The sequence below is a fragment of the Cheilinus undulatus genome, linkage group 8 (genome assembly GCF_018320785.1).
Source record: "Cheilinus undulatus linkage group 8, ASM1832078v1, whole genome shotgun sequence".
Lineage (NCBI taxonomy): Eukaryota > Metazoa > Chordata > Actinopteri > Labriformes > Labridae > Cheilinus > Cheilinus undulatus.
In genome coordinates, this window is record NC_054872.1 from 41,291,102 (window position 1) to 41,312,450 (window position 21,349).

The 21,349-nt window shown below is 38.9% G+C and overlaps 1 protein-coding gene across 3 annotated transcripts in view; it reads left to right on the top strand.

Annotated features, from left to right (window-relative positions):
• The window catches only part of pear1 (platelet endothelial aggregation receptor 1), a 93,106-nt gene that overhangs the window by 26,357 nt on the left and 45,400 nt on the right, over positions 1-21,349 (top strand). Inside the window, exon 1 of one of the 3 annotated variants that reach the window (XM_041792960.1) lies at positions 9,198-9,423. The exons of the other annotated variants lie outside the window; for them this stretch is intronic. The gene's annotated coding sequence lies outside the window, so the exon portion shown is untranslated. Of the gene's footprint in view, positions 1-9,197; positions 9,424-21,349 lie in introns of those variants that run through there. 3 annotated transcript variants of the gene reach the window in all.

The following is a 21,349-nucleotide window of genomic DNA, read 5'->3' on the forward strand; positions in this document are numbered from 1 at the left end:
AGTTTATCAGCAGTCTGTGTGTGACGTAAACAGCTCCACTCCACGCTAAGTGTCGTCATAGTCACGCGACACAACAAATCGATACATAAATTTGTTGCAAACACTTTTAATTATCAAACTTTATTGGTTTGATGTTGCAGCCCTACTGTAGGGATTTAAAGACAAAAGATTCCCTAGCAACCATGACATTTATTTTCCTCCTCACATTTTCTAAATGTATTAATCTTTGGGGGGCTTGATATGGTCCCTGGGTTACCAGTTGATGATCAATGATGCACATATTATCATGATTATGAAGACACAAAAGGCTGTGATTGTGCAGCCCTGTCCGTCTTTTAGAAAGTTTTATTGTGCAGCAACTTGAAAAATATATCACATTAAATTTAGTGACTGTGAGATTTATTTGCTCAGAGAACTTAGACTGCAGCGGTGTGAGCTGGTAGACTTTTAAAAGGTGGAGCATGGCTCGTTGCAAGTTTCACCTTGTTTTTTGGTCTGAACTGGGCTCTACAATTTGCACTCTTGCACCTGAGCCTTCACTTGTACCTGATGTCACCTTACAGTCATTGTTTGCAGATTTAAGCTCTGTGTTTTGGTGCAGCTTTGCCCCAGTAAGTGTAGGGAATATGTATTTTGTCCTATCTGTTCTATTCTGATATTGCTGTTCTTAATTCCCACAGGACAACACAGATATCTATCCATCCATATCCATCTTTAAAAGAACTTTTAATTCAACTGAATTTGCTGAACTGTTGTTTGATTTTTATTAAACCAGGTAAGAAAGAGTTAACCTCATTATGTTCAGAGTTTACTGTTGAATCAGATGGTTCATGTAATGATGAAGAGCGACATTAAAGGTTCTGTTAAAGTGGTTCTATATGCTGTGAATTTTGTTTTCTTAGGAGCCGCGGCCGTCTTGTGTTGTGGATGGCGAGGTTTTTCGCCCGTATTCTTACTGTGAGAGTTTACAATGCTAAGCTATGTTTTCTGGTCATGGTTTGTGGAGAGCCTGTGAGTTTTATAAGAGCTCTATGTGTCTCTGTGACCAGTATGATCAACACAGCATTACAGCACATATAATTACAGCGCTGTATGGTCATGTCGCTCTGAAACCTCAGCCAGAGCCTCCATTTTGGGTTTTCCATCATTCCATCCCCAAACTCAGCATAAAACCTTCTTTTCAAAGACCAGGCATGATTTTAATCCGAGATGCTATCGTCTGTGTTTGTTTATTCTGCTCCGTAGAGGTGAGACTGTGCATTTGTCACACTGTCGTCGTGTTTAAAGTTGTTTTGTTGGACCCCTCTGCTCTCTCTGACCATTGAAGCCGCAGCCATCCTGCCTGTGGTTTCCGTCTGCAGTGTGGAGGGCCAGGCAGCAGTTTGCACAGTGGGTCTGTGTGCAGAGCACACGAGCCTCAAACGTGTCAGAGTAATGCAACAGGGAGAGAGGAGAGAGGCCTCCAGCTGGCAGCGAGCCCTGAGCTGACAATACAAAAGAGAATGTGAAAACCACATCAGAACCCACACATCTGCACAAAGCAAACTTTTCATGAAGGAACAAAACATGGCTTATTTATTTCTTTAGTCATCAGCGTCCCCAAAGACTTCAGTTGTAACATCTATTCTAATTTACTCCCTGTGCAGTGAAACTGTTGTAAAAGGATCAATGCTGTGCAAACACTAGTCTTAAAGGATCAGAAGTATGAATGGAAATTCAAAACAAGATGCAGATGCTGGTGTTGAAAAAGGAAACCAGTGCAGAAGTGTGAAAATTGTTTTGTTTTTTTGGGGGGGGGGGGCTTTCTTTGAGGCTCAGAACACCAAAATACCCTCATTAGGTAGCACATTTTTACAACAGAAACAACCATATAAGTAGCAAGGTTCAAAATCACTTCTTGTTTCTGTAGCCTATTTCTTTATTTGTAAAAACTGTACTGAGGGTCCCTTTTAATAAGTCATCTGTATGGCTTTTATCAAGATTAAGACTGATGCATTAATTAATGTATTTAGAAGCATATGGACTTGACTGACAGTGCACCTCATTCCAGGAGAGGGAGAGCTGGAAAGCCATTAAAAGTGAAGAATTTCCCTTTGGCAAATTGTATTCATATTAAATTGTGCAGTTAAAGTACAAATATATGTTTGTTTTGGGGTTTTCTCTGTGTAATTAAAATGTTATCAGGTGATAAAACATGACAAATAGAGTGTAAAATCTTAAACACTTAAAATGTTTTTTAAATGTCACGTAATACTTTCCAGCTCATTTGTGCAGATTGGATTGGCGTTAGCCCCACTTTGCAACAAATAATGAGTGTGTTGTGAATTGGTTTTAATTGAAAATTGATTCCGAATCGTGAGATACTGAAAGATTTACACCCCTAGCTTCTGGGGTAAGGTATGTAAGTTGGAGTTAGCATTTCCAACATATTGTCCACTTTTGCTCAGCTTCAGAATGCCTTTTCAGAAACCAGTGTTGATGCCACTTTGGCTACATCTGTGTTTATTATATCTCCAAATAGAGTCCATGGGAAGATCTCACAGTGAGCTTGTGCAAAGCTTTTGTCTGTGGAATGATACAAATATTCTTACCTTCTCATTCTGAGTATTTAAATACAGGTGCTCTGTCAGGACACCCAAGGTAGCAATTGTACAGCATCTGTTTGACGCTGTTTCTCTTCTAACACCTGTTTTGCATTGAACTGACCATTAGGTGAGTGTTAGGCACCAAAGATATGAGGTTCAACTGAGAAGAAAGAAACACATGACGTTAAATAGGATTTATTATTACTCTAAACTAAACTCTAAACTATGATTCATGCAGAACTCCAACATTAATCTACTCAAAGTCTTGTGTTTGTTTGACAAAACTCCAGCTAAAGCATGATGACCATTATAACCTGCAATCATGCTACGATTTGGGTTTGTCGTCATCTGTGTTATGTAACGTCTAAATATGGCTGGAGCAGCTGCTCTAAATGTCTAATAATAGCACCGATTTGACAATCCATTTATTTTAGGCATAGCCTGAACATGTTAAAAGGTGGCAAGCTTTTCAAGCATTTCATTTGTTGGATTTTCTGCTTGAGTCCTGTGTAAATTTAAATCTATACTTGTTTTAAAGCAACAGTCGCTGCTGTTAGCAGGTTGAAGTGAGTACTGTTTGTCTCCGGCCTCTGCTCTTTGTTGAACTCATGTTTATGTCCACATTGTCCAAAACAACAGCGCTACCATGGCGACCATATCACTAACACTGTTATCCACCGGCTCTGTTCTCTGTCATCATGGGGACCGCGGCTGTCACATGACCTCACCACCTTCTGACCTCACTCGTAAAGACACTCTCCAACATCAACACACACACAAACATGCTGTAGTCTTTCTAATGAGCTTTTAACTACCTCAGGAAAAGGTGTGGTCTTCATACTTGGCATCCTCTTAGATTCTTTCAGGTTTAGTTCACTGTGAAGAATCAAAGTGTTTTTGTCTTTTGTCTCAAGATTTCTGTTGCTTGTTGCACCGCTATGTCATTTCTATCTCAGCTTAGCATGTTAAGTGCAGACTAAACCGGACATATGAACTAGTTAGTTTGTAACTTTAGTTGCCATTATTGTGTTGCACCATGGCGAGATAACTTTCACCCAAACTACTAGACATAAGTCCTATTCACACAGGATTAGTACTACCTAGGGACCTCTGGGAATCTTACTAATATAATTAGCAGTATGTCTGTCTGTCTGTATCTCATTGCACCCCTCACTGTTGCTCCAGTTGTCCTTGATACATCTCAGAAGACTTCTTGGTTGTAGTGGTTTGAAAATGGAACCATGAAAAAAAATCATCAATATGTACAGATTTTCTATAAAATCCCAAAATGTTGCGCTAAGTCATCATTGATGACTTTTGTTATTTACCTTCGAAGTAGGGAATGACGTCACATCTGAGTTGAATGCATTTCATTTGTTTCGAGCTTCTAAGAGTTAGTGACAGAGCCAGAAAACAACTTGACTTTGTTGAAACACGCCACAAGGAAACAAGTTTGGATGAGATGAGATGAGATGATACACCTGCTCCACAATCCCTGATCAAAGTAAGCTCTCATTAAAGCACTACTCCATGCTCAAATTAAACAAGATAACACAGGAGATGTGTCTTATGCCGATGTTAGGATCACTCATTGAGAAATCACAGTTTAATTGCTGTTTTGTCAGCTGTAGTTGCTGGTGCTACATAAAGATGTTTAATATTGGTATGTCTCGATGTAACCAGCATCACACAGCGTCTTTGTAAATAAGTCAAAAGACACATCTTCAATGCTCCCCTTATTGTGTCCCCTCATACGCACCGGCGCGCAGAGACATTATGCCATTATGGCATTATTTGGGGGAAAACACCATCTTCCATGCAAATTGGTCCTATTGCATTAAGAATCTAATGATGAGGATGGTAACAGCATAGCAAAATAGAGTAAAGATAAGTCTACTGTCCGTGAGAGCTGATGGGAGTCTGCTACATTTTTTATGACACACAAACTTCACAGAAATCAGGAAACAGTTTCACCTCAGTATGTCTTACATTACTTTGACATTGCTATTACTAAACCATAACCTGGAGTTACTTCAGCTTGACACTCTGAGCTGCTTTTTTTAATCCATGTGTGGCACTGTTAGATGTAACGAGGATGTAGTTGTGTCCTCAGAGTTTCTTTAATTTAGAGAGTAAAATAATCAGGGTGGCGCTTAAGTGAACATATCTATGATGCCTTTAACTAAATGCACTGTCTGTTATTCAGAATATTTTACATGGATTGTAAGGATCCGTGGTGATGGGGGAGGGATGACACAGCTGTTGTGGGTGCAGACGGGAGTGAATGGCACGGGCTGGGGTAATGGATTATAATCAAGCAGAGGCGGGATTTTTAAAAAGGGTCTCGTGCAGGGCTCTAGTTTGTAATAATATCATATCCATCATTGGTTTTTGCTGGTTTAAAAAGGCTTTGCATGTCAGTACCTCTGCTGTGGGTGACTAAAAATGGACCTTGAAGTTTGTGCCAAACGCATCATATTCATTGCCCCACCTCTCCTGGAGCTCTTGATGAAATGCTGCCTTCCTCTTCTTTCTGGCATTAGTCTGCCTACCTGATGTTACCAATAAGGTCCAATCAGTTTGATGTGCTGGGCTCACAGAACAATGGTTGTATGCTAAGACTGCCATAATTACAGATGATTGATACTTTTTTTTACTTGCATTGCATTAGTAATGTCTCTCTGTTAGTTTAAACAGAAAAAGCCTTGGACACAAACATAGACAAATGACTGTTAAATCCATGGTCATTGTTTTGATATTACAGAAGGGTTACGACCAGGACAGCAACTGTTAATAAAAACCAGGACATATTAGTGGTTTATTTGTTGGGAATGAGGACACAGAACTTGAAAACACAATAGTCCCGGTCAACACAGTACATACTTATGTTACAAATAGAAGTAAATCTACAGTCATGAAAAATGTGCATTTAATATGATAAAACATTTAATTGGATGATAAATGAAACCTGCACCTTGAGTGGTGATATCTTTACTAAGATGTAAGGTAATTTAACGGTACTCTGCTGTTGAGAAATTATCTCTGCTCTTTGAAAACGACAGAGTACAAAGTCATCATTAATTTCTGACATTAATTTCTGCTGCCAAAACCAAGCAGCCAGTACAAACCTCTGCTCCTCTTCATCCTCCACATTATCCTACCTTTCAAAATGATACACCATGGGAACTGTACTTTAAGGAGGACTTTCCACTTCCTAGAAGCTAGATTTAAGACTCAAGTTGTAGCTCCTGCCAACACTGGAACAATCTCTGCTGGTGCAACACCTCAAATGTCAGTAGAGCGTACACTCCATCCTAAATTAGAAACAAGTTTCAAAGTAGACTGTGTTTGAAGCTATGCATCGCTGTAACAGCCCAGTGCTGCTCTGTTGTTTTTGGATGAACCACAGTAAAGTGAAGGTCAGACCTGTAATCATGAAAGTCTGTCATTGACTGACTGACTGATGTTCTTGTACAATTTGTTGGTTGATTGGTACAGTTTCCTCATTTCCCACTGCTGTTTTAAAATGAATAGTCTCCACAACAGCGTAACTCCACTTTTTGAGTGTGTTGCAGCCCTTCAAGGCCATCACTCATTGGTTCATTCTTCACTTAAGCTTTACGAAGACTTAAAGTCTGCACCCACTTACTATGTAGGCTTTCTTTTAAGGTGTTTAAAAGCTGGAGGCTGAAGTGACTGTGTAGCACATCTCGACAGGGTTGTTAAACACTCAGTAAATAAAGTAAACTCAGGATTCAAAGCCAGAGAGAAGAGCAGATTGAGAATACACTGAAGCCTTAGCATTAAAGAAAGTTTAACACCACATAGACTCTAATACAACCACATGTTTTTGTCTAGTTTCTTTATTATACTTAGTTTAAACCACATTCACCCAACAAGTCTAGATAAACATCTTAATTCAAGCTTTTAAACCACAAAAACAAGGCCTGAAATGCTTGTAGTGAGAAAAAGTCTTGCATTGTTGACTTGTTGAGTGTCTGCAGGAGTTAATGCTCTCCAAGCTGTCTTATGAAATCTTTGTATAAATCCATTTGCCAAGTTAATTCTCAGGAAATGAAATCATCTTGTCCCTAAATGGCATCAATACTGTACTGTACAAAACATGCCAATACTATGGGGGCACTGGTACAGATTCCTCTTTTATGTTTTCAGATATTTTACATGAACTGGAAACCTTTATTGAACTTGTAAAAAGTTTAATGTGCTGTGCTGTCGTTATCTGGATCTGTTGAAGTTTGAATAGAAAATTTAAAAATGCTCACCCTAACTCAAGGATGGATTGATTAGATTTGGTAGTCGTAGCTGAAATATCAAGGTTATTTGGCCTCACGTTCATTACTGGCTTTCCAGACCATTCCTCAGAACACAGTATCTTAAGAAAACTTTGAGACATTTCCTTCAAACTTAATGTTCACCCTGACTCAGAGATGAACCGATACATTTTGGAGGTCAAAGCTCCAAGGCTTTAGTCATTAGATCTTATAGACATCCTTTGCATAACATTACTGTGAATCATGCCACCACAGTAAATAGCTTTTGGATAACTCATGGAGGCTTATAACCACCAGGCAGTGGTTCTAGTAAATGAAACATCTGTGTTATGCTTTGAACAAAATATAATATAGATCAAGCAGCAGTGGCTTTGGACCCTGTATAAACCAGGTCCTTCTAACCCTCTCCTCTCCTCTCAGGGAGTGTACAGATCTGAGTACAGCTGTGTGGCCATAAGGAGATATGGGCAATGATACCATGCAAGGAGCAGGTGTTATTATGAATCTCACTGTGATGACATGAGGAAAGAAGATTTCATGTTTTTAGACATAAGTGGCCAATGAACAAAGATGAACAAATTTCACATTTGTGGGCTGGTAGACACTCCAGATACCCAAATACATACAAAGATACTGAAAAGGGGGATTTTCATCCATCCATCCTTCTGTTAACCCTTTATAGTACACTCCATGAAATACTTGGAAAATCTAAATCTAATTGTTATAATGTTATTGGTGGACTTCAATGATTGTTTTCACTTCATCACTTATATATACGTATTTTACATTATTATGGTAAGAAATCAAGCTCAGTGATGTGACCATATGTTCCTTGCCCATTTTGGTAAAAAAAAAAAAAAAATCCATAAAGATTATGAAAAATGATTATCAATAATGGAGAGCCTGATGTGTATTTAATTGCACACAAAGTTATTTAGATACAAAATAATAATTTTACAAGACATGGTGAGATTGCCTTTTGGTACTTATGTGTTTTAGAGGAAAGTCTTGACTGGCTCCAGAATACTGTAAAAGTTATACTGTAAAACAGAGTAAAATCACATATTTTACTATTTATACCTGCTAATTTTCTTTACAGTTCCTTCAGAAAACCCAGAATAATAACAAATAGTAAATGTTTAATCTGAGCAGAAATAAGGCTCACAGTAAAAAGAGAAACTGATAAGGTTGTAAAAGTGACCAAAATTGACACCTATTTTATGTTTTTATGCCCTGAAACTTTCTATACATTGGTAAAACGTACACAGGATCACTCTTTAATTTTTTTACACACCAGTGGAAACATCTAACTACACTATAAACTACTTTTATCCTACATTAAAATGACTTATTTGTCATAGAAATACCATTAGAATGGTTGGCTGTATGTTTTTATATAGACCAGTGGTTCTCAACTGTTGGGTCAGGACCCAAACGTGGGTCACAGGGCTCTTTCCAGTGGTTGCTAATGTGTGCCAGGACAAAACCATTGCAGAGATTCTGTACACAGAAGCGGAATGTGGACAGAGAGTAAAATCATACGTGCATGTTTTAGGTTTTCCAAGATTAAGATAACATTTTAGCATTTTCTCAATCTTTCCTCTTATTTATCAACTTTTCGTTGAATAACACTGCTAGGTTTAGCCAAAATAACAAGGAAATTCCTCAAGAAATTGTTTTTGTTGTTTTTTCGAATGGCTGTAATTTGTTTTTTCGATTCTGGTTTTTAAATCGTTGCTGAGTAAATTTGAGTGGTTAAACATTTTCAAAAAACTTGGAGATTTCCCTCAAAGTGGTCATAATGGGTCCCTGAGTTTAGAACCACTGATGCAGACATTTTACACCCCTAAACGAGGGGTTGTATGAATATTGTTTATCCATTTTAAATGCTACAATTTCAGTTATTGCTAGAAATCCTACACAAACAAAACCTATCTTGACATTTAGCTCTACTATTCACCTTTATAATGTGAATTTCTTCTGCTTATTACGGTTAGTTAGGATTTCAGGGCCATTTGTTTGGGAGCAAAAGAGATGTTTTTCAAGTTCTGGAGGAAACAGGAAGTTTCAGACGCTCTGGGCCACTGCTGATTGGTTGGAAGCTGTGATGTCACTTTCCTGATTTCCACTGATTGGCTGAGAAAATCATTCTGGTTCTACTCTATCACAGAGAGCTGGGGGAAGGAATGAAGTTTACTGAAGTGACCATATATGGATCCTTGCCCCATGAAAGGTTAACAAGCTGCAGCACAACACAGTCCCATTATGGACCAACAGGAATTCTGCTCTTACTGTGATACAAAAAAACAGTTCCTCTGTTGGTGGGTCATATTAATACTCTCACATTAGGCTGAAGAAATTAACAAATCAAAGCTTTGTAAGCTCCCAATTCTTCAAACCAACATCAAAGTAAAGTTCCTGAAAAGGTGAAGAGGATAAACATCAGCGAGGACTCTGACCACACAGACAGCTGAGAGCATCTCTGCATCTTCCTCTTCATCGGGAGAATCACTAAAGTAAACATGAAGGATTAAAGACTGGCTAAGGTACAGAGACTCTGATTCTCTCTGCCAATCTTCTTTCTATCCTGCAGCTGTTGAACGTTTTGTGTGTCAGATCACATTTGACAAACAGATTGCATGATTTAGCTTCAACTTTTACTACCTTTTGTGGGATTAAATGTACGAGCAGTTGAGTAAAGTGATGCTAACTGACCTGAGCTCTGGATGAATATAGATAACTTCCCCTGGAGCTGAACTTGAATGGCTGTAAATTGAGGGAGGAAAAGGATCCCAGACCACAATGCTTGAGGTTGCCAAACAAAAGCTGGCCTGAAGCTGTTGTAGAGATGACATAGAGTTGACATGAGGTGATTTCATTAGTTTTTTCCATTGCAGCTCCCTAATTAAGAGAGCTTTAAAAGAACTCAGACCCAGGGCTGGATTGGCAGGCTGCACTGGGCATCTGCCGTTGTATTTAAGAGCCTGATGGGAAGAAGTTTGACCAGAATCCAAATTATTTATTCCCTTGTTATTTCTGGAAACTTCTGCAAATCTGTGGAGATCTGCTGTTACAATTTTAAGATACAGATGCGCAGTTAAAGGAGGGAAACTGAGACCGTTTAAAGGTCTGAAATCCAGACTTTGCAGAATTTCTGCAGCCTTCCTGTAGAGGTCAAAAGTTCATATGTGTCTCATTTCATGCTTCAATCTTGCAGATAGAAAACACTGCAGAGCTCACTCAGCGAAATCATGCTTCTGAGTTCTGTGCAGGGCCTCCTCCTCCTTTCTCCTTCGCTACATCATACTTCTGTCACGCAACTCCCCCGAGGACCAACTGCACTTGAGCTGCCAAGTTTTCCACTCAGAGGCTTTTTCCAGAGTGGGGGGGTTCAGCTCTTTTATGGCAGAGTACCACCTTTTACCGTTTGTGATGTCTTTACTGTAAACAGAGCAGAACGTGTTGATGTAGGCAGCGCCATCTCTCACTGGTTACACTTTGTAATGTGGCAAAATTCACGTCGAACACCATGAAATATGTGTTTTTTGAGTTACTGCGTGCTCTGGCGTTGTATTTCAGGGTGTGGCATGTCATTGTTTTTCTCTCCAGTGTGTTGTAAAAGGGGCTCAGCAGCCACCCACCCGCCCAACGTGAGGCACAGCAGCAACCAGGGAGTGTGTGCCAACCTATCTGTGGTCTAGCAGCAGAACCCGTCCTCCACGCAGAGAACCCAGATGCAAAGGATTATGGGTTTTATATTCAGTTTACAGTAACTCTGGTTTAGTGCGAGGGTGGGATGGGGGGAGAGGGGACTGTGGTTGATGTGTCACATGGAGGACTGGCTTATTTATTCCATTTTGTGTCTGTTTTTGCCCTCCAGCATTTTTATAGATTTGTTATTCCATGAGCTGAACTGTAAATTTGTGATGCAAACTTTTAACTAAAGGTTTTTTCATCTCTGGATCGTGAGTACGATCACAGTCAGAGGTTGATCATTTAAATCTCCTTGAGGCTCTGATACACACCGCAGCTTTACTGGCCAACTTTTAAGTGTTACGGTGCACAGCGACGCTTTAATCTTCTGCAGTGTGACCGTGTTTTTGCCAGGAAACATTTGATGTGATTTTGGTCCCCTTCCTTTGTCGGCTGCTGGAGGTTAAAGCCAATTTTAAATGCTCACTTTTTTGCAGTGTGCACTGGTTTCTCAATTACTTCTTCATGTTGTGGGCCTCTTTGAGGGGGTTCAGCAAGCCTGCAGTTAGATTTTGTATCAGGGAGATCAATCTGAGGAGGTTTTTTGTAGAGCAGAGGTAAGGGGCCTGGAGATTGTGATCTACTGATGATAGATCTTTGAGACATTACAAGTAGATTCTAAATGACCAATTTTTTTTTATTTATTTTTTGTATGAGTGGGCTAGTCAGACTCTTGAATTGGGCTGGGAAATTAATCATAAATTAGATTAAATAGCAATATGGCCTGCTGCAGTTTTCAAAATCACAGGGTGCAGTATTTCTTTAACCTGAAATTTGTGTCGAAATACAAATTTAGAACTTTGTTTACAGCAGAGATGTTATGCAATACATATCATGCAATCATTTAAATGCCATTTTTTAGAATAGTCTACAAGAAATCATACTTTCACATATTTTTTTCTTATCTAATATGAGAATGACAAAATTTATCACTCCCTTTAATACAACTATTAATATCGAATTTGCAACATGAGTTAAAATCGTCATGACGAGATAAGTTTTCAGAATGAAGCTCTTGTTTAATCCAATATTGTGTTGGTTGTAATGTATAATCATTCATTGCTGGTGTTTGTTGGAAATTACCTGAGATGAGGAACTCAAGGAATAATAGCATGCTGAATCGCAATATTGGGAGGAAAAAAATCACAATGAGATTATTTTTCCAAATCGTTCAGCCCTACTCTTGAACATTTGTTTTGTACTTCACTCTTATGTACTCGTATGATAAAATTTTGGATGAAAAGATAAAGATTTAATGCTAATCATCCAGACACATAAAAATCTTAATCAAGTGAAGAAGGAAACATTTTTTTCATCGGCTTTATCAGACTGAAAATTCATGTGGGAGATGAAAACAGGACGTTTAGGCTGTTATCTAAATGAAACAATTGGTTTGATGTTTTCCTTCACAATTTTATGGCATTTAAGTCCATAAAATACACCAGAAGGCAGGAAATAAAGAGGGAAACCACAATTTTTTTTTTTTTTTCTGGGACAGGCCTCCCAGACTCTCTTCTTAGACAGATTTAGTCTTCACGCCCCTTCACTTTTTTAAATATTTCGTTATGTTGCAGACTCATGCTACAGTTAAAATAAATATATATGTTCTCATTAATCTACTCTCAGTACCCCATCATGACAAAGTGAAAACAGAATTTAGAATTTTTTTGCAAATTTACCAAAAATAAAAAACTGAAATATCTCACTACATAAGAATTCAGATCTCATGAAAGCCAAGCATGTGAAAAAAAGTGTAGAGTATAAAAAACATTAGCTTGTCAGAGTACTGGGTCAAAATTGCAAAATGAATCACAGTCCAGCGCATTGCCATTCATGCCTTATTTGCTGATATTTAAGAGTTTTATAGACACAGGAATAAATGAATAGAGGGGTCTGAGGAGACCTCAGAGCTGACCCAAAACAAGGAACAGAAATCCCCAGGAGGAGCTGGAAAAGATTGAGTGGATTGAGTGAATGGATGGATGGATGGATGGATGGATTGATGGATGGATGGATGGATGGATGGGTTGAGTGAATGGATGGATGGATGGATGGATGGATGGATGGATGGATGGGTTGAGTGAATGGATGGGTTGAGTGAATGGATGGATGGATGATAGATGTATGGATGGATGGATGGGTTGAGTGAATGGACAGATGGATGGATGGATGGATGGATAGATGGATGGATGGATGGCCTGACGGACGGATGGATGGATGGATAGATGGATGGGTTGAGTGGATGGATGGGTTGAGTGAATGGATGGATGGATGATGGATGTATGGATGGATGGATGGGTTGAGTGAATGGACAGATGGATGGATGGATGGATAGATGGATGGATGGATGGCCTGACGGACGGATGGATGGATGGATAGATGGATGGGTTGAGTGGATGGATGGGTTGATTGAATGGATGGATGTATGGATGGATGGATGGATGGATGGATGGAAATGAAAACCTATAAGAGTATGACTTTGTGTCTCATTCCTTCCTTTTTTCTTGCTTTGACAGACTGAAGTCTGCACTCACAATCTCAATTGTGGTAAAATGAAATGATGTGATTTGAGAAGTAAACAGCTGTTTTTTCACAGTGAATTTGGGTATTTTGCTTTCTTCGTTAACCTCTTAGTAGATCTTTATTTGTAAAAGAATTGGGACCACTGTAGTAGAGGCTTCACTCTGGGTGGGCAGAGAAGAAGTGAGTTAACTCGGATACACGAGCAATCACTCTTCATTGCTGCTCTCTTATTATTTTAATGGCATTATAATAGAGTTAAACCACTCCTGTCCCTCCCTGTGGGAAGCCTCGGCTGATTAAATCACTCCCTATAGTTCAACTTTATGCTGACGAGCTTGGCTGGCTGCTTTTATTTTGAAAGTTTCCTCCACTACAGGGACTACTAAGCTCATTAAAACACTAATCAGTAATACACGAAAATACAAACACTTGAAAATGTATTCTAAATACTGTCATTGGCTCTGTAACATTTGACATTTTTATTTGCACTGCAGTGACAGAGTTGAGGAAATGGATATCATGTTTTAAACACATTTTTACAAAGAACACCTGCCTTCACTTAAACAGCTCTCCAAGTTTCTTGATTTTATTAAAAAGCATCCCCAGAAGAAATACTTTTATGTTTCTCCAAAGCCTTTCTAATTGAATGCATCTTTTTTATATGCAAACAATGTCAGGTTCCAGTTTTGTTTTCTGTTGAAATATTTGCAAAATAGCAAACATCTCTGCTCTGGCTGTACATCCTTCGTCGTCAGGTTCTCTGGTTTTTATTTGTGGCTCTTTAATGAACTTTAAACAACAGACGTAACACTGGTGAGAGATCTGGTGCAGATCTTCAAGTAATTTATGACCTTGAAAGCATGAACCAGGTTATAAACTATCATCAGTGTGATTCACACCTCTAAGCTGAACAGGAATGCTTTACACCTGCAGGAGCTGTGTCATAACTCAGGGCAGAAAGTGAAGAAACCCGGCAGTATTTCAGCGTGTTGTCTTTTCTTTAGTTGAAGCTTAAAATAGTGCAAAGAACAAAGGCATTTTGACTTTTTATGTTATTGATTCTGGACTGACATGCTGCAGTCTGCAGAGCCAAGATGAGCTCAGATATGGCTCCAAACAAAGCGTCTGGCAGAAGGAAGCATACTGTGTCGAGTCTGTGTCTGACTGACATCAGAGCACCTCGACATAAATGTGAACTTGTATTTGGCAAAACTGTCTCTCTTTCTCTCCGTCTCTCTGTGTTTCTAAACACTGCAGCCAATATTTATTCCTTCAAGAATATTTTCCCTTTTTTCTTCCCCCTTCCAATGAGTGACTAATATTTTCTACCTTAATTAGCACCGCGACTGCGCAGAAATAAACAAAAAAGGCAGAAATTTGAGGTTAGAAAGAATGGAAACAGAGAAGCAAACAGTTTGATCAGTGCCATGTGCTTAGTTCAGACCTCTAGCAGAAGTGAAACCTCTTTTTATAGATCCTGTCATTAGTTTTAATCCAACTTGTGAGGATAAAATTAAAACAGGGAAGGCAGTGTACAATATTTGATTATTGTAATCCATATAAATAGAATCAGTTATGGTTTGGTTCACTACTCTGGCCTGGTTGATTTCTAAAACTGTGACATGGTTCCTGGAAAAATAAAATAGAATTCTGCCTGTCCTAAAGATACATTTAAATGACCGTTGCAATCCCCTGACTTTTTTTCTTGTGCCACGAGCATTTCACAAAACTCACTTCATCTTTAAAAGGGATTCTTACCAATGTCTGTGCAGATACATGGGATGAAGTCAAATGACTTGGTTATAGTTTGACTATTGATTTAGTTCCTTTATCACTTTGAATTTATCCAAATCTTTTACTTGTGACCAAATACCTACAATAAGTGGCATCTAAATAGACTAAAGCCCCAATTCCCTCTACTTAGAAATGGCTGCAGAGAAAAGCTAAAAAGATATAACTGCTAGTAGTAGTCACTTAGAAGATTAATTACTTACATTGATAAAGGGTAAAAAATATTTATATCTATATATCTATATATACGTAAACACACCTGTATAGTCTGCATATTAAGCAGTTCTTGACAAGCCTTGGTCCATATTAACCCTGCCATTATAAGAAACTCAGCAGTCTACAGAAAGCTTTAAGCCTATGTTGTGCTGTGCATTGAAGGCTACATCCTCAATGTGCTGCTAGCCTTGCTGCAGAAAATCTCACTTATTTTATCTCTTCTTTTTTATTACTGTATTAAATATAATATGTAAATTCCACTGCCAGGAGGCTCTCAATCAAAACAATAACACAATATGATGAGAAGAGACCCACAGTGATCAGCTGTCCATCTTTGCTGTTTACTTCCTGTTTTGATTGGCGACTCAAACAAAAATGGCTCATAAGGTGTATTTACTAAACAGTAAACTAATGTTTTGGTTTCATGGATGAATTTCTCATTATGAATTTCTCATTAAAATTAGCCTTCCTAGCTCAAGCTTTGAGCTACTTGCAATGCATTCTGGGATCGCTTGCAGTGTGAACCTGGAAGGTTACTTTTTGAACAGCTTTTCCCCCCTATTAGTAGAAATTCATCCATGAAACCAAAACATTGATTAAATGTATGATAAGTTTTTTTTTCATGAACTAAGTCCTCGATTCAAACAAAGAGCTGAGTAGCGCTTCTGGTCTTTTCTTGACCTGGAAATGCTTCGTGAGGTTGCAACCTTGCAAGGCCATTTGATCGTCCAGATTCCATGTCCATCATCAGGCAGACCCATCTTGCAAAGTTCCAATCTGAAACGACTGTGCCAGGTCTGAAAATGGACAAGACCGTCAGCGTCATTTAAAGAGAATGAGACAGTAGCTACAGGCCGGGGTAGCCATGGATGGCGCTGATGTAGCTCAGATGTAGCATCAGTATAGCAACAGTTTTATCAGAACTGGAGCACATTTCTTTATCAAAAAGAGCAAAGAATGGCAGAAAATATGTTTCCGACTTCTCCCAACCTGAGTTTTTGATAGTTACAAGTGGGGTTTAGTTGTACTGTAACCTCAGATGTAGTCATAGCGGCAGTTAAATGGCCCTGGGCCACAGTTTTTTATTAAAACAAGAGCAAAGTCTATAGAATTACACAGAAAGCTTTTCATGATGAAAAAGCTGTTCCACTCTTCTCCTGACTTGCTTGGACTGAAAAGTGATAGTAGCAAGCGTTGTTTAGTTGTATTGCAAGACGATAGCAGCGACTGCCGCCTGTGAAGCTGTTAGCACTGATGTAGCTGTTAGCTCAGAAGTAGCTTTAACAATAGTTAGAACCAGATCTGGAGAGCTTTTCTTCATTGACAGGGGAGCAAAGAACCACACTGAAAGCTATTGAAACATTACTGTAAAAAAATCACAGTATACTTACTCATTGTATTGCAATATATTCCAATATATCGACACCCCTGTATTGCGATATGGATCATGTCCCCAGATTCTTACCAATACACAGCCCTATTAACTGTTGATCCAGTTAATGACATTAGAGAAAGATATCTTCTTTTTTGAAGATGGTATAGCTCTATTATTGCACACAGGCTAATTGAAATACTCATCTATCAAGACAATGTCTCTCTTGCATAAAGAATATTAAATAGTGTTTTACTTGTCAGCACTTCCTAAAGGTGTCCTAAAGGGCCTTTAATTCAACCTACTAGAATATACATATAACATAGAAACGAGTGTCCAGTGAGGTTCCATATAAAACCTGCATCTGTTTCCATCTGGGCTTTGTTTTCACTGAAGCCCCTGTGGGGTTCTGAAAAGAGCATTGTGGGTCTTTTAAACGTCTCCCAGCATTCCTCAGATGGTACGTTTGGTGTATTGTACGCGTGGGCCGCAGCTCTGACCAACAGGAGTCAAGAGAAGCTCGGTGAAACAGTGAAATGTCCTCAGACACTAAAAATAGTTTTTCTCTGAACTCTTTGCAGCGTATGGGACTCATTTAATGTGTGCAATGTCTCAAGATGAAAACACACCATCAGTGCTGAAACACTTACAGAAAGTGTAGTGGTTGTTGGATTGTGCATGTGAGAGCTCTGGGTGTGTGTAAGTGTAGATGCACATTTGCCTGTGTGTGGCGTTTTGCCTATTTTCTGTTGCTTTACAGAGCCACATGAAACAGGTCTTTGTGCTGGGAAGGATTTTTCTGCTTTTTACATCACAAACAGGACTGAAATATGCTGGAGGAACCTCTACAATTGTCCTTTCTGGTTATCTTGGTTTCAGCTTCACATATTTCACTCTATCATGTCAACTTTAGAGGCAGGGTGACCATATCTTCAAACCTCTAAATAGGGACAATTTCATTTTACTGTAAACCAGCATGTATGAGCTCATGGTACAATTGGACTCTTCATCAGTGCACCTTAGGGAAGAAAAGTCATGTTCAGGCTTAGCATGGGTTACTAAATGGAACAAAATGAGAGCAAAAGTGAGGTCCAATGGTTCATCAGGAATCAGGATTTTTAGTTAAAGCTTCTTGAATTAACAAGGCTTGATTAATCTGAATACATTTCAGTTTTTCTTAAAGCTTGTTCTCTTATTCAGGAAGACTGGCAACAGTAGTCTGGTCTAAAGATCTACATTTGTGGATAAAGTGTTTGACACTAATAATCAGGGTAATGTACATCATCTGTACATCAACGGGACAACTGCTAAAGCAAACTAGGATTCCTTCTCACACCGTATCTTACCTGGAGAAAATGCAGGTGAGCTTCAGCTTATTAATACAGATTACTACTGTAGCATCTTGACAGCATGAGAGCAATACAGTGTTATACAATGTACCCACCAGCATGCTTTACCTCTCTGTTTCTTGTGTTGAGATGAGACAGGAACAAGGAAAGAAGAAGATAACAAGGCATCAGGAGTGTCAGATTTCATATTCCTTACTCAACAGAGCTTGTTAGCTTTTTTAATATCCAGATCTGTGTTTGAAATGTTCTGTTCTGATTTGTGTCAACACAGAGACATAACTGTTCAGCTAACAGCCATGAAAGTCTAATCTATAAAAAGCTCTACACTATTGTGTGTTCGCATGCAACCTTCTAAGACCCTGCAGACACATATGAGGACATTATATTCTGGCTTTCCTATAACATAATAATTTTAAGAATTTTTGTGATGATTGTCTGGAATGCCCACTTACAGATTTAGTTGTTCACTTGAAAAACTTGGGGAATATACCGTATAGGCTAATTTTCAGGAATTTTCATGAATATTTTTGTAAATATAAAGTATTTTCAGTTTTGGGACACTTTTTATTTTTGAGAGTTTTATTGGAATATTTTCAAAGTGACAATTTTTTTGTAAATGTGGGAAATGTATTTAATGTTGGGGAATTTAATTTGATTTTTTGGAGGTTTATTTGCTTTGAAATGTTAAGGTATTTTTAAGGAAACTTAGGAAATTTATTTTTTAATTTTTTGAATTTGATTGGGAATTAGGAGGGGGGAATTCCTTTGTGATATCTAGAATTTTCTGTAAATTTCAGGGAATATGTCAGGATATCTGAGGGGATTTTTTTTGTCATTTTCATGGAATCTTGGGAAATATATTGGAGAATTTCAGAGATTTTTTGGGATTTCTTTTTTTAATTTACAGGAATATACGTGGAATTTTAGGGGACATATTTAATAGAATTCAGGCTTTATGATGAAGTTTCACTGAAACAGTTGAGGAATATTTGAAGAAAATTTAGGGTATTTTTTATTGGAAACTTAAAAGATATTGGAAAGATATGTTAAGATTTTTTTTAACATAAACTTCAGGTAGCTTCTTGGGAATTTCAGGGAATTTGTGTTGATATTGGACATCATTTTTGGTCAAAATTAATTCCTGTTCAAAGATAAGGCTGAGCTTTTAAACTTATCAGGTCCTAATTATCCCAAATAAGTGGGAGAAACTAAAAATGCATTTAAAACAAAAACTCAAATCTCAGGAGGTTAAAAAAGCTCTAGCCAAAAAGCAATCTAACCTTGCGGAGCAGATGGATTGGCCCAATTCACATGTTATCAGACAAATCCATCTTGCAAAGCTCCAATCTGAAATGACTTGGCCAGGTCTGACCTGACTAATCAGTGGCACTTGAGGAGAATGAGGCAGCAGCCATTGGCACATTGATTGCCAATTGCCAATTAATTGCACTGGAAGCTGATAGCAATGGTGTAGCAATTATCTTGGGTGTAGCTAATGAAAGCTTTTTCTTGATGGAGATGTTTTTGCACTGTTCCTGATTGGTCTCAGCATGAGTTTTATCCACTAACAAGCTCCACTTTTCATAACCTGAGATTCACAGGGCAGAAAACTGTATTTAAATGAATGCAGTGTGAACATTGTACGATGCAATGCAATGTCTAATCCTTGCATGCTGTTAGGACACAGTGTTAGACCAGACCATCTCTATTCAGAGCAGCTTGACCACTCAGTGATGCCTGCATAGGCTGTGTCCCTTGCAGGCTGCAGCCCCTGAAATAAGACACAACTAAAGGAGGCTAATATGGTAGAAAGTACTTGTTGCCCAGCATGGTGATGATAACAAATCTGAGGATGATGATGAAGAAGAGGGCTGTTGCATTAATATTCTAAGTTTAAACTAGCAGTTGTCTTTGCAGTTATTCTTCATCTGTAATGTTGGCATTAGGAACAGTTGTTTGTTTTGTGGGGGCCAGTATCAGGGCCATGGGCTATGAAAGGTAGTATCTGCATTGCCACTACTTGGAGCTTGCATTTATGGAGAGTGGGTCCGTTGAAGGTGATGATGCTGTTTGGGCTGTGATAGCCATGTGGTAGGATTGATAAGATCAGTTTTTTCTGTAGCTGTGTTTGGTAGGTGGTGAGAGCTAGCATGCAGGGGCGCGGCCATCAGAGATGTTGATGGACTGTTCAGACAAAACACCTACAAAGGGAGATTCCCACTTGAAAATCCACCATGATGTCCCGGCTCTTGCTGCCCATCAGGCTACATAGTTAGGCTTGGGGGAGCCTGAGAGGGGCCATGTGAAGTATGTAGTATCAGCATTGTCCCTACCTGCAGTTTGCATGCACAGAGATTTTGTTGAAAGTGGTTTTACAGTGGAAACAGAAGTCCATGTGGTAGGTTATGTAACTTCTTAGTAGCGAAGATGAGATTACAGATCTCTTTGCTGGCTATAAGAGAACATTTTTCTTCTCTAACCTTTATTTATTTTTTGCATCCAAAACCATTAACCCTTAGCTATAAACATCCATCCTGTGAACTGCTCCTCAAATCATAATTCCCCGACATTGCTGCAGCTCAAAACTTAACGGAAAACCTGCCGTCATACATCATGCTTCTTGTGCTTTTCTGCTTCATTGCCAGGCTTGTCCGAGTGAAAAGGTTCAGAGCTGCAGTCTGGAAAAAGCTCTAAGGAAGTAATGATAGCTTAGGACTGCCTGTAATGGAGAAGAAAACTATTATACTAAAAGGAGGAAAGGGGAGGAATCAATCAGTCTACACATGTGGTGAATTTTCATGAAAACTTAGTGTTTAGAGTACCTGGCCTTCTCTGTACCTCTAAAAACCAGGGTTGCCTCCTTGAAGAGTCCAGTTTCCAGATGATTGTAGAACCACCTGGAGGCCCAGACGTCTACCTGCCCCCCTCCCGTCTATATCCAACTGTATGTAACCCAAACATTCAATGCAAACACCGACTGACTTCAAAACAACTCCCTCTGCACTCATTAAGCACGCTCTTCTCAGTGTTTAAGAATTCCCATGCGGTTTGAAGCCTTTCCCTAATGAAGCTCAATTAAAATGAGAAAAAGGTAATGAAAAATATTTAGCCCCAGTCCAATGAAGTGGCTGGTGAAGTTGATGACTCCTTTTAATAAAAGCCATATGCCTGTTCTCATAAAATCCTGTTTTTGTGGCACAGATTTCTTCAGGCGTTTGTGCCAGAACATGAATTAACTCCTGATGGTGGGTAGAAGGGTTTGTATGAGGCTGTTTATCAGAAGCAGAAGAGCTGATTTATGCTGCAGGCCTCACCGTGCCAAAACTCCAGCAGTGATAACCAGCGACTCAACAGAGTTAATGCAGGTATAAATCTGATAAATGTGTGCCTGATTGATAGTAGAGGTGTTAATGGTGGGCAGATTTCATAAGTGCATGCCATTATTACTCTCAGGTGTTGTCTTCTGAG